General features: G+C 45.1%; 1 long non-coding RNA gene across 4 annotated transcripts in view; it reads left to right on the forward strand.

The window, feature by feature from the left end:
* The window catches only part of LOC109502579, a 100,098-nt gene that overhangs the window by 79,473 nt on the left and 6,427 nt on the right, over positions 1-14,198 (forward strand). For 2 of the 4 annotated variants that reach the window (XR_006582974.1, XR_006582972.1), the window contains exons 2-3: positions 2,363-2,504; positions 13,529-13,576. This is a non-coding gene — a long non-coding RNA (uncharacterized LOC109502579). The remainder of the gene's footprint in view (positions 1-2,362; positions 2,505-13,528; positions 13,577-14,198) is intronic. The other 2 variants (XR_006582980.1, XR_006582978.1) reach the window with 1 other exon arrangement.

The following is a 14,198-nucleotide window of genomic DNA, read 5'->3' on the forward strand; positions in this document are numbered from 1 at the left end:
TCTTATCGCCGTCACACCTAGCGCTGCTCACGCACATGCCAACATTTTGCAAAAATTGTTTGTTTCTTTAGTGGGTGATGTTTTTCATGGGTGAATAAGCTTAGGACCAGCAAGAGGGGGAAGAACATGGGGCCAAATTTCCTAGGGAGGCAGCAGCCCTATTGGAACTAAATTCTGGATTCTGGATTCCTTAGTCAGAGTTCCACTCTTTTTTTCCTATGTAGCAGATTCCAAGGCCAGCCCGTCCGGGTTTTGAACCATGGCTCTCCTGCTCACTAGCTATGTAACACCGAGCAAGTTAACCTCTGTGCATCTCGGTTTTATAAATTGGAGATAATAATAATTACCCCCTCAGGTTGTTGTGAGGACTAATGAGTATGCGTAAAGCACTTAGGACAGTATCTAGAGCACTTAAGTGCTGTGGATGCGACTGCACAATCAATACAATACAATACCAGTCTCCTCCTGCCTGTACAGCCATTTACCATGGCTGGGCCACACTCCAGTGTGTGGGCCACACACTTCACATTCAGCATGTGAAACCATAGAGAGCCCTAGCGATACCAGTTTCTTCTCCACAACAGAGATTATCCGTCTACTATGGCTTTGTCCTCATAGCCCAGCCAGTCTGGGGGCTCCTGGAAACCCCTTATTATATCTATCCAGGAAATGGGCCAGTCAAAGAACACATAAGTCTCCGTTGAAGGATAATCTGAGAGTGGGGAAGATTTAATGAAGTACTAATTCCCAGATCACTGGCTTCCAAAGGAGAGTCTAGCTGGGATTAGGGCTATGGATGAAGGAGAGCGCCATTTTCCTCTGAATGCCCAGAAGGAAAAAACTACCAAGAGGTAGGCACACCCATGATCTGGGGCAGAACACAGGGCGCAGAAGGTAAATGCTCCCACCGTGCTTGGCAGGTAGAGAAATAGGGCAGTGAAGAAACTGGATGGGCCACTAGAGGTGACCCAGGAAGTCCAAGTCGGTGTTGGGAGAAGACTGAGGTCCCCAACTAGGATCATCCCAACGCAGGGAAGTGGGGCAGCTCTCCAGCCAGGTACTGCACTCACGGTGCTATCTAGGACAGAGTGCATTTTGATGGTCCAAAGCTAGAAGTCTGGTTTATTTCTTACCTGGGTCTCTTCCAGGCTCACGTAAGGACTCTGCCAAAATTAAGGAAAATATCATTCAGGCTGTGGATTCTGGGTGATCATCTAATGGAGCTAAATCTAGCTGTCACCGCATATCCAAAAAGGATGCCACGAGCAGATGCTCAATGCCCCAGAAGAGGAGGTGTCAGGCCAGGGGCCGTGGTGGGAACTGAGGGTCTGTCTGCTGTGTCGTCGCCTTCATCTTCACATTCCGCTTAAGACACGGTCTTACACAGAGGTGCCGAGGTCTATGTGCCACGCATTTACAGATAGGAAGAACTCAGGGGGATTTAGAGAGCCAAAGAATTGGTTGGCAGTACCTGTAAGGGAAGGGCTGTAGACGTGGGATAGCAAAAGAGACATCCTTCCACATCTACTACGTGCAGGGTTTTGTGTGAGGCACTCTTCACCTTATTCTACTTGGAGATGAGAAGACAGACAGATGACCTTCTAAAGACTGTCTGAACCATCCATCACGGTCTCCTGGACAAGGAGCCCGGCCTATGGGCCCAGCCTCTGCTAAGTAGAAGAGAAGGGCCATCTTTTGTCCACAAGAACCTGACATTCCAGTCAGCTATGCAGGCAAAACAATTAGTATCAAAGACAGTACTCGATATGTGTTTGTCCTCATTGTATGATGATATCCTAAAGTGTTACGTTAGATGAGGAAAACAAATCTTTTGGAAAACAGATTCATACAGTGTGATCTGTTTGTTGTGCTTTAGTGAAGGAGAAAGGGCAAGGCACATTTATTGAAGGCCTTCGATGTACCAGGCGTTTTCACCTCACAACACCACAAGGTAGACACTGTGTTATTATTTCTGTTTTGCAGGAAAGAAAATTCAGCCTCAGAGAAGTTTAGTAAATTGTGCAAGCTTAGTCAGTTAAGAAGTGGAGAAAAGGCCTGCCTGATGCGAAAGGTCAGGCACTTTCTCCCCATGGCCGTGGAGGAATTCTCATGGAACCCATGGCCTGGTCAGAGAGTGGGGCACAGGGCTCTCCAGGTGGGAGCAAACAGGCCTGCAGATGTCACAGAAGGAATGGGCTCCAACCCCAGCAAGAGAGACCGCATTTGGCCATGACCAGGAAGGTGGCGCAGCCCCAGCTGAGATTTCCAGGCAGAGGCACAATTTTTCTACAAGTCTTTTAAAGGTGGCATTTTGAAATTGCTCCTTCTTCTTCTTCTTCTTTTTTCTGTTGCTTCTCCTTAGAGGCAAGAGGGCAAATGAGAAGACCTTTGAATGTCCTTCTACCTCATGAATCTTTGACTCCCCAAGTTTCCTTCCCAAGACACTGTGGTCCAGATGTTTGAAGAGCCTCCTCCCTTAGAACCTACAACCATAACACATGCAAGTAAGTTCTGCTGGCATTTAATTAAGAGAGTGACGAGTCCCACATGCTCCCTCGGAGGTCCTAAGTAGGTAACTGGAGCCATGGTTAGTGGGCTGAACTCACCCTTTCCTGCCGGTGGAGAGGCAGACACCACAGGCATAAGCCGTCCCCTTTAAGACTTTTGCTTTCCAGATAGTGGCTAAAACGGGCAAGAACACCCTGTTCCAAGAAGCAGAAAGCAAAAGAAACACAGACTTCCTTGCCCCTGGTGCTTTGGTCTATGAATCTACTCTCAATACATCTCAAGTTTTAATCCCAAAGAAAAGCTCAAAGTCACAATCATACCTCTTCTCGGGCTTAAGGCAGATGGGAACTTTTGGGATCCCAAACTTAAGGACTCTTTTGTAGTGGGCTTGGGCCAGTGGCCTCCACGGATGTGAGAAGAGAAGGGGGGGGGGGGAGGAGGAATCCAGTATCAGCCAAGCCTGATTTTCGCCCCCTAAATTCAGGGCATGAAGACAGGGCCTTGGAGTACCCAGTCCAGGGATTTCATTTTATGACCCAAATGAGACCTTTCTCTGGGAGATCTTGGGATGGCATTTGCCCTCTAGATCCAAAAGGAAGTCCTTGAAAGCAAGAAGACTATGAATTTCACATTATTTTAGTTATTATGTCATTATAAGCAACATCTAGGGTTAACAATGCACACCTCTTTTTCCTGTAACAGATTCTGCATCCTTGGTCTACCCACCTCACAAAGACCAAAAAGAACTTAGTCCTCCTTTGTTTTGAAGGGTGTTTTCAGGCAAGTCCAAGGTACAATACCAGGGGGTCTAGTGGCAAAAGTAATAAAAATACAAGGTCAGGAAACTTTTTGCCAGATATGCCATTAACTCAGGTGCCCTCAGACAAATCATGCCAAAAAAGAGGCATTTCCTTGCGTTTAAAATAGAGATACAATATCCCATGCCTGTCTCGATAATTTAGACAATAATGTTCAAAACCTAACTCAACAACAAAGTTTTCATCTCCTCCTAAATTAGTGCCCAGCTTCAACTATAGCTGCTAGGGTCAAATTATTACAGAAGGTTAGAGGCATATTTAGGAGATTAAGATTATTCCATTTCTTCAAAGTTTCATCTCACATTCAGCAGCTAAATACTCAAAGTAGAATGGATAAGGCTGGGGGCAAATCACCTTGTGGTTAAGAGTACTTGGGTTCAGATCTTGGCTGCACCTCTCAGCCGCTATGTGACCCTCTTTGGCATGTGGGGACCCATTTGGAACCCAGGAGTTGGTAGGGAGATTATTGTAAACTGAAGACATTTGAGATTCATCGGACACAGGAAGAAGCCTTGTTGGAGCTTCCCTTATCTGACTAAAAGCAGCAGCTTCTGGGAAATGAGGCCACCATAAATCCCCTCTTTGGGGGGGAGTTGCATGGCCGTGAAGAAGACAGAAAGATCACCACACCTGCATAAACAAACATTATCACAAACTTTCTTATCTCCCATTTGTTCTAAAAATTCATTTGTCCTTCCTAAAGGAATCAATTTGTTCTTCCCATAGAAGCCTTTTCTCCCTCCCCCTTTTGCACTACCTAAGTTTAACCTTTAACCTTAAAAATTTTTTTTTTCAATGTTTATTTATTTTTGAGAGAGAGAGAGACTGAGCGTGAGTGGGGGAGAGGGAGAGAGAAGGAGGGAGAGGAAGACACAGAATCCGAAGCAGGCTCCAGGCTCCAAGCTGTCAGCACAGAGCCCGATGCGGGGCTTGAACCCACAAACCGCGAGATCACGACCGGAGCCAAAGTCAGACACTCAACTGACTGAGCCACCCAGGCACCCCTTAACCTTTAACCTTTTAGGGAGCTAGCTACTTTTGTTAGTTTCCCTATGCATATGAATAAACCTCTTTTTCCCCTGTTATCTATCTTCTGTCAGTTTAATTCCAAGCCTCCAATAACTGAACATAAAGAGTAGAGGAAATTTTTTTCTCCCTGGCAGCCTCATCTGGCTCACTTTTGAAATGAAAATAACATGGGGCGCCTGAGTTGAGCATCCAACTCTTGATTTCAGCTCAGGTCATGATCCCACAGTCATGACATTGAGCCCCATGCTGGGCTCCGCACCGAGTGTGGAGCCTGCTTAGGATTCTCTCTCTCCCTCTCTTTCTGCCCCTCCCCAACTTGTTTTCTTTCTCTCTCTCTCTCTCCCCGTCTCTCTCAAAATGAATCAATAAAATTAAGTAAACATTTAAAATGAGAATAACATAGGGGACGACTGGGTGGCTCAGTCATCAGTTAAGCGTCCGACTCTTGATCTCGGCTCAGGTCTTATCTCAGGGTCATGAGTTAAAATCAGAATAACATAATAACTATGAAAGTTATAGATTGGTTATGAAGATTGAATGAGATATATGTTTGGCATGTAGTGACTGCTAAATAAATATCCTCTCTCATATATATAATACAGACATATATACCTACACATCCATGTAGATAGATAATAGACATAGATATATATATACATGGATACATACATACAGCATATAATGAATCATGCATCCGTTCTCTAGATTAAAATTAAATCATAGAGGGGAGACTACTTTGAAAGAAATGAAAGATAAAAGATTAACAATGGAAACATGGTGTTATCAATATTACAGCTATAACTATTTTGTCCATTTCCATTGGTTCCTTTGACCAAGGCCACCAGATGGGGCCACGTAGGTGGGACACCGCACACATCCAAAGGTGCCATTCAAATACAACCTTCCCTTTGTACCTGAGAGCACATTTCAATTGCTTTTCCAGGTGATACTGCACTTCCCCCCACCATCCTCCTCCAGAGTTTGAGGAAAAGCACCTACCCTGTAGAGTCATTTATCTGCTAATCATGAATTCAATGAAGGTATACTGAGGACACACTCTGTGCAGGGACAGGGCATACAGAAGTAACAGAGACATAAGTTTCCCCCCATACTTTCCATGGCTGGGGAGAGAGCCCCAGGCACCAGCAAGTAGACTACAATGTAATGAGTGCACAAGTGGGCGTAGGTACAAAATGGTACAAGGGGGTTATAGCAGCTCCCCCTGATTCACAGTTTAACTTTTCACAGTTTCAGTTACCCGTGGTCAACTGTGGGTCTGGAAGCATATGATCCTCCTTCAGACATATCATCAGAAGGCCAATAGTAGCCCAACACTATGTCACAAGGCCTGTGTCATTCACCTCATTTCCTCTCACCAGGCAGGCATTTTATCATCCCACATCATCACAAGGAGTGTGAACACAGTACAATAAGTTATTGAGAGGGAGGGAGAGAGATCACATTCACATAGTTTTTGTCACTGTCTATTGTTTTAAACTTTACCATAGGTGTGTATGTGTGGGAAAAAAAGATAGTACATATAGGATTTAGTACAGTCCGTGGTTTCAGCCATCCACCCCTGGGGGTCTTGGTACAAATCCCCACGGATAAGGGGGCACTACTGTATCAGCTTTTCCTTCAAAGTGGTGGTGGTGGTGGGGTAGAGGGCAGAGTGGTTATCAACAATAGCACAAAGTCAGAGTCTACTTCCCTTCAAAAACAAAAGCTCCCACAAGCACCCTAACAAAAAAGACTTAACACGACTCTGTAACGGGGTCCAGACGGCCAGAGAAAGCCAGTGGGGAATCTTCTTTTACGGCAAAAAGGGACTGGCCATTCTGTTAAGTGTTCATCAAACCTCTTAGGCAGGAGGAAGGATCAAAACTGCCCCCCCCAACACCAGACCCAAGCCAACCCTAGCTTTGGAGTATGTGGAGGGGAAGAGGAGAAGAGACAGGGATCTAGCACTTAAGCCCCACATCCAGTGAATTTCAGATGTTGATTCTTATCTAACATGAAGACTCAGTTCTCAGATGATGGACCAAAATCTATCAGCTCCAGACAGACTGCTTCTCTTTGCATTGACATGTCCTCTTTCAAAGAGGCTGAAACTCGGAGTCAGAAGACTAGAGATGGACTCTCAACCCTGTCCCTTACTTGTTGTGAGATCTTGGGCAAACCACTGAGCCTCAACGTCCTCATCTATAAAATGGTGATATCGTCTTCACAAGTTTATTCTTTGAGCACAATACAACTTCGTTATTATTACATGCTATGGAATGGAGGTAAGATCTCAAGAGAGAAGCAGTGGCCCAGAGGCCCAGCTGGGGCTTGCATGCCCTGAGCTGCCTGTCCACCAGTCCACAAGGAGCCTCTGTAACTTGTTGCAGAAAGGAGATCTTGCCCTGGAGCATTGTGCTACCAAGCTGGTGAGCTCAGCCCTTCCCTGGCTCCAGCATCTTAATTTGTAAAGAAGGAATTCTGAGGCTATCAGAAAGGAAGTCAGATTGTTTTCGGAAAACAATAGCCAAGTAACTACAAGTCATTAGCTTCCTCCCTGGGGCCTGAAATCCAGCTTGTCTGGGTAGCAGAAAGGTCTGGTGGCACTGTTTACTTAAAGACTTCTGGACAGGACCCATAAATTAATTCCTGTGCATGACTTTCTGGAATGAGAGGAGGTGAGTCATGGAAATGGGAGAACTTCTGAGAACGGAGAAGAGATTTCTATTTCTTCAGAGCACAGCTAAATCCCTGATGCTAGCCTGCCTCTCCTGGTGCCCAGTGGACATCTTCCTTTCAAGATGACTCTTAATAGGTTTCTTCCCAGAGCAGAAAACAAACAAACAAAAACAAACTCTGTTCCTCGCCTTTTCCCTGAAGGCCTCTGGGAAGCTAGATGCTTCTCAGGCAGGGTGCTCTAGAAGTTTCTCTGGACAGGAATCCTCTCAGTGACAGGAGCAGACCCAAGTTAGGATCCAGAATCATGACTTCTTAGATGCTTGTCTCCACCACACAGCTATCAAGGACTCACAGATGACAGAGCACCACCGGAGCTTGACAGGAACTTAAAGAGTGTGCCAGATGAAGATACTGAGGCCCCCAGTGGGGAGGCGGCTTGTCCCAGATCAAAAGCAGAATCCAGATCTTTCAAAGAATTAAGGAAACCTGGGGACTTCCCTTAGGGCTGAACAGGCCAATTAACTGATAATAGATCCTCTGACCTCTGTTAGGCCTCTTAGCTGAAAGTCCCTGGAGCGTAACTTACTAAGAACTAGAGAAAAACATGATTGCTTGACCTCTTTAGGTCCTGGAACAACTTGTCTCCCAGAGCTTAAGATGGCTCTAGATCCGGAAGGTGTTTGAGAGGAGATGCAAAACTCGCTCTTGAGCTCTTTTTAAACATCTCTGGCCAAATCATGAACTTGCTGATCTGGACTTTAGCCAAAGGAGCTTCTATTACATCCATGGACGCCTAGAAGGTTTTTGGTGAAGTTCATGGGGCCTAGAAGCCCTTGCATTCATACACAAAGCTTTAGGGAAGAGGGATCGTTGTCTTGATCTGATTCACAGAGCACTCTTGACCCAGAAAAGCTTAGAGATTACCGCTCTAGACTACTGCTCTACCGCCAAGAAAGGTCATTTTTCACCAACCTCCAAAGTAATTGAAATGGCTGACAAATCTAACAGAGGCAAGCATGGCCTACTCCTTCCCTGGCCTAGAAGTCTCTTACCAAACAGGTTGAAATTTGTCCCACAGACATGAGGTGAGTTTCTCAGTTCAGACTTCACCTGTCAGATATGGAAAGGCCCTCTGAGATCAGATTGTCCGTTCCTTTCTTTTATAACTTGCAAACTCACACAGCTACCCAAGGCCAGCACCCAACACAAGACATCAAGTTGACACATAAAATTAACCACCACAGTAAGCAGAGGAGTGCTGAGGAAGACATAAATCACTAGCATAACTAGGGAACCCTGGGCAACTCCAGCCAACTTGATCAATGAGAAGTAATACTCATTAAAAAATGAGTTAGTAGTGCCAATCTCCACGAACTCTTCGGTCTTGAAAACTGGGTGCCAGGCTACCAAATGGAGTGTAAACCAAAGAATTTGTCCATAACTTTACAATCTTTCACAAACTAATAGGGATTTTTGAAATACTTAGGGAATAAGGAGGAAAGGGTCAAGTAGGTCTCCAAACCGAAAATGGCTGTGTCCCAAAGCTCCAATGTAACCTGGTGATGCGGCATTGGGAGTAGGTTTCCCCATAGAAATAGCGTGGTAAAGGGTAGTTGGCTTCCCAGGCTAGTCCCTAAAAGTTTATTTAAGGCATAATGCTGCTTAACTACAGCGTGGAGAGTACTGGAGACTCTAACAACCTAGTTAAGATGGTCTCAGGATGGGAAATAATGATGCCAAGTTCTGACTAGGGACTCCAGGAATACATCCCCTTGGAGTTTCCAATTGAAGAGTCTCTGCCCCACACCTACATTGAGGATGGCCTCTTCCTGCCTCCTTCTCTTCATAGCGAAGGGAAATAACATTTATTGATATCCCAAGTTTCTTACTGCAATGACTGACCTCTTCAGCAAAATCCCCTTCATAAATGAATCTCTGGGCCCAGCCACAAATAGAAAGCTTTATTTTTTCCAACACTTACGGTGTTTTCCAAGTATCAAAAGTAAAAGTATATTATGGTGAAATTTTTGGTAGTGCAGAAAAAGTATAAACAGGACTTAAAATCACCTATCATCACTGTGACAATATTGATATCTATTTTTTGCCCACTACATTTTTATCATTATAAATTTTACAAAATCGGAATTGCATTATGAGCATTGTTTTCTAATTCACTTAATATGCCAGGGACATCTTCTGTGTCAATAGATATACATCTTCTTCACCTTTTTAATGATTATCAGGAGTATAGTGACGGGAAATGACACCCAGAGGCCATACAATCTGCTGGTGCCTTTTCTCTGCAAGAATGTTACCACAGCACTAGAATTTGCAAGGATTAGCATCTGCGTGCTGTGTGGTACCCCCTAGACTGATATATCTCCTACGCCCCTTGCAAAGTCCTTGGGTTACATAGTTTCCTACTCTTTGGATTTACCAAAGTTCATTTCACTCCCTAGTATTGGGCATTTCAATATCTGTTACTAAAATATTACTCGTTGAAGGTAAGTAGCACCCTTTTAAATTTCTAAGACAATGTAATTTGGTGCTGTAATTTGGTGCAGACACATCCCCCTCTCTGCCCCAAGTGAGTTACTCTGAGTTACTCCATGTGATTCTGAGTCCTCATTTCAAAGCCTTGCAAGCAGATCGTGGGAAAAAACAGAATTTCTGAACAAAACAATTTAAAACAAAACAAAAAATACTAGGTTCCCCCATCCAACCAACCCCTTCCCCACCACACATAACACACAAAAGGAAGTGTGCTGGGTGAGTGGTGAATAAGTGGAGATAAGAGTGACCTTGACAGACCCTGAGAAAACCCTGCAAAAATCTTGAGAGAAGATTTCTATGGGTAAACATGGTAGAAGTTTAAATCCTGGACAACAAAACCAAAGTTTGTAAAAGCCCTCTCCAACCTCCAGCCCTACCCCCACCCCCACCACCCATGGGAGCCTACTGCCCCCAGAACAACTATCTCCTGTGCTTCTTGCCTCCAGTCGTGCCCAGCTTTCAGTAAGCTTATAAGGGTCTGGAAATGAATAGCAGCTATGCCCATGGAGGCGAGGACATGTGCAAGACACAAAGGCTGATGGGATAGTGAGAGCCCAAGGACAAAGGTGCTGACTGGGGACTCAGGAGATGTGAGCTCAGATCCTAACTGACATATAGAGCTGAGTGACCTTGAGAAGTCACTCTTGTTCTTTGGCCCTCAGCTTCCATGTTGGTAAAAAGAAGAGATTGGGCTAGATTACACTGACTCTTCCTTCCAGTTCAGTGTCTGTGATTCTAAGCAATTGGTTTTCTCCATACCAAGCCAAAGCTTGGAAGAAACTGAAGTTTGTCTTGGGTGCCTAACTATATCTACTCTTGAAGCTGCTCTCTGGGGAGCACAAAATATGTCCCAGACACTTTTTATTCCAGATGGTGGCACTGTACTGAAAACTCAAGGGTACTCCAGATAAGGAGAATGGAAATGAGCAAACACTTGGAGGTGTGTTTCAATCAGGACAGTTTCATCTGTCAATAGCAGAAAGCCCAGGTGCATCCAATCACACTGACACTGTACTGTGGGAAAGTCAAGGATGACTTACTCTTACTTCTCCATTTATTTATTCGTTTTAAAAACCCACTGAGTTTAGTACTGTGTTGGGAAATAGATGTACAGGTGACTCAAACATGGCCTCTATATTAAAAAAAAACAAAGTCTAGAGTGTCATAAGGTGTCAGGGGTGCCCAGACCCCTCTGAGAACCAAATGAGGGGTGTTACCAACCAGGCATTCCATGGGCATAGAGATCTAGTTGGAAGAAAAAGTCTGCCTGGTTTAGATCACCATGTATAGGAGGATATCCTGATATCTGGATTGAGGGAATTGGACAATACATGCTGGAAGTTGGTGGCAAAGACTATAAAAAGGATCAAGATGGAGCTCTGATCTGGGAGGAACATTGAGCGGAAATCAGGAAGCTTGCCTGTCAGCATCTATTCACCCTACACACAAGGGTAGAGAGAGAGAAAGTCACATTCCAGGTATGGCTTATGGACTGTGGATGTTCAAGTGACCTCTTTGTGATGGTCGAAGTTCAGGTAGACATGAATAGGAGGGAACCATGACAGGTGACTTCAAACAGGTAACTGTAACAACAGCAACACCACTAACACTTACAGTGCCAGACTGTGATCTGAGTCTTTAATACATGGCGGCTCATTTCATCCTCATAAAAACTCTGTGGGGTGAGTGCTAGTGCCCCCATTCTACATAGAAGGAAGGCAAGAACAGAGACCGTGTCCAAGGTGACCTTGTCTAAGGTTGGTGGTACAGCTCGGATTTGAATCCAGGCAGTCTGGTTTCAGTGTCCGTTGTGCACGCAAACACAAAATCAATCACATGATGATGTGATAAGTGCCACAGCAGAGCTGAGGTCAGAATGCTGTAGGAACCAAGAATGGGGCAAGTCATGACCGTGCCAGGGGGCTCCACAGAAGAAATGACATTGTGGCACATCTTGAAGAGGGAGTAGAAGTTCTCCAGAAAGAGAAATGGGGTGAAGTACATCGCAGGCAGCATGAGACAGCATGAGCAAAGGCATGAGGTGAGAAAGTGAGATGGCACTTTCAAAGACCAGTAAATAATTCTACCTAGCTGGACCAAAATGTATGGGGAAGCTTGGCTTGCAAAGAAGCCAGAGTTTGGGGCCAGATTTTTAAGGGCTTTGCAAACCACATTAGTTTGTCCTGAGGAGAGCCAAGGAAAGGGATGAATCAGGACTGTCCTCCAATCTTCAGGGGTTCACAGGGTGATTTCTCAGTTGTCCTATCCTGGATCACTCCCAATATAAAAGCACTTCTGCTTTAGCCACCTGCTCCCTGCTTTTAGCTTCCCCACCCCCTGCAATTACAGGTGGAACTCAGGGCTGGGAACTTAAGTCCTACTGCCAGTCCAGGGCTGGAAGGACACATAGCTTCTCAAAGGCAGAGCTGGGCAGGACACCCCAGTAGCTTTCCACCATGGAATCCTGGGCTCCTCTCTCACCATGCAATCCCCAAATCCAAGGAAATCCACAATGGATGCCACCAAATAACTTATTTTCCTTAGACTCTCTAGAAAGAGCCCTAACATTAAGCCCCTTAGTCAGAAGGCTCCCTTGGACTTTATAAGTGATGGGATGAATAGACATTGGAACTTGACTCCCCCAACAACTTCCAGTTCACCAGCAGATTCTCATTCTCTCCAGGGTACCCCTGCAGCCTTACCAAACATCATGTGTCTTTCAAGTCACTGTGTCTCTATTTCCAAAAGTTTCCCCTTCCTCGAAGTAGACTAGGATAGACCTACTTATAGGTCCCAGGCCACCTGCTCCTTGGTGCCTCTGCTGACCATTGAGAAAGAGGCTACTAGACGTCCTGTAGCCTCCGGGGCAAAGTGACACACTCATGGGAACATCCAACAGCGGCCCCAAAGCCTTCAGAACAAGGCATGTCACAAAGAACTCTAAGCGCAACTCCAATGCAAGCTCTGTCCCTTGTGGCTGTGTGAACGGGCAAGGCCGTTAACCTCTTTGGACCTGAACATCCTCCTTGTAAACAGGTATTCCTTTTGTGAAAAAAAGACTGTTCTTCCTATGACAAATCCATCCCAATGTTGTAGTGAATTGATGTGTTCCAAACAGCGAAGTGCCATGCAACCGATATGATTAATCAGATTCTTGCTCTCCACACTGTGGGGAAAGCTCTTCCTATGAGTAGAAACTCTTCTGGCTTGTCAGTGGCATGTCAACAACCAGGAACAGCTTAGCCCAGGGACTTGCTTATGACTCTAAGGCAGAGCAGGCAAAGTGCAGAAAGTATGTCTGGTCAGCTTCTGCATAAGCCTGGGTGGGGACCGGCAGGGGAGGCAGGAAGTTTTTCCCACTGCTATTATTTCCATATGCCTTCATGTGCCATTCTCCTCCTGACCCCAGTCTCAACCCTCAGGCCCAGGTAGTCGGGTGGTGCTCAAAGACTCTGGAGTCCAGAAGCTGTTGGCATAGACCCTCCCCAGTGTTGAGGGGAAGCAGGTAGATTTCAACCCAAAACCTTATAAGATGTTTACTTGTGTTTTACTTTTGATAAAATAATGAGGCAGACAAGTTGAAGACAGGTTTGGATCTTTCCAGTTTGATCAGTTTAGACCACAAAGAGCAGCTTGGCCTGACTGGGAAGAAGTCTGCAGGTAGGACAGAAGGAAGCCGGGCATACTGAGCCCAGAGGAAGGAGGGACACAAATGGAGCATCCTGGTATTTGAAAGATTGGCACTAAGAGGAAGATCTGGCTTATTCTGGGCAGCTCAGAAGAGTGGAGCTGGGATCCATGGTAGGAATGAGGAGGAAGAGGAGGATGACTCACAGGAACTTACTCTTACTGGAAATCTAAATGCTTCACAAGTGTTAATGACATTGAATCTTCACAACGATAGCATGAAATGGTTACTATTATTGCCTTCTATTTTACAGGTGAGGAAACCAAGGCATAGAGGCTAAACAGCTTGCCCAAGCTTCACAGTGAGTAAATGACTGAGCCAGGCTCCAAATCCAAACATTGTAGTTCTAGAATCCTATATAAGCTTTCTGCCTAGTATGACAAAGTACTTTCAGAGTTCACCAATTTAAAAAAAGAGACAGAGAGAGCTGTTTTATGGAAATATTTAAGCCAAGACTAAGGGGCCATTTTCATGGGATGCTGGCTCAGTAAAGATTTTTTGGCAGAAAGTATCAGAAACCAATGCTTACTATTTTGGGCTTGGGGAGGAGGGAGAAGGGTGCTTGGTGGGGGGTAGGAAAATGGAAGGAGCAAGAGAAGAAAGATGGAGAGGAAGAGGAAAATGAGGAGGAGGAGGGGACATTTGTTGGAAGAATGTGGGGAGTGGAATGCAGAATAAAAAACACTTCTGAAGATCCAGAACTTGAAGACCAGAAGAAGGATGGCTAGGATCTAGGGAATAGGAACTGATTAACCATTTCTTCGGGGCACTACCCAAATGAATCAGCTCTAATGGATTTCTGTCTTTTTGCCATTCTGCTCAGGATTCAAATTCCAGGAAAGAACATTCCCTCGGCCTAGCCTTGGGAAAGATTAATGATTTTTTAAAAATCACTAATATTTATGGTGTGCTTATTTTCTACC

This window comes from Felis catus, chromosome C1, assembly GCF_018350175.1.
Source record: "Felis catus isolate Fca126 chromosome C1, F.catus_Fca126_mat1.0, whole genome shotgun sequence".
In the NCBI taxonomy this organism is placed as follows: Eukaryota; Metazoa; Chordata; class Mammalia; order Carnivora; family Felidae; genus Felis; species Felis catus.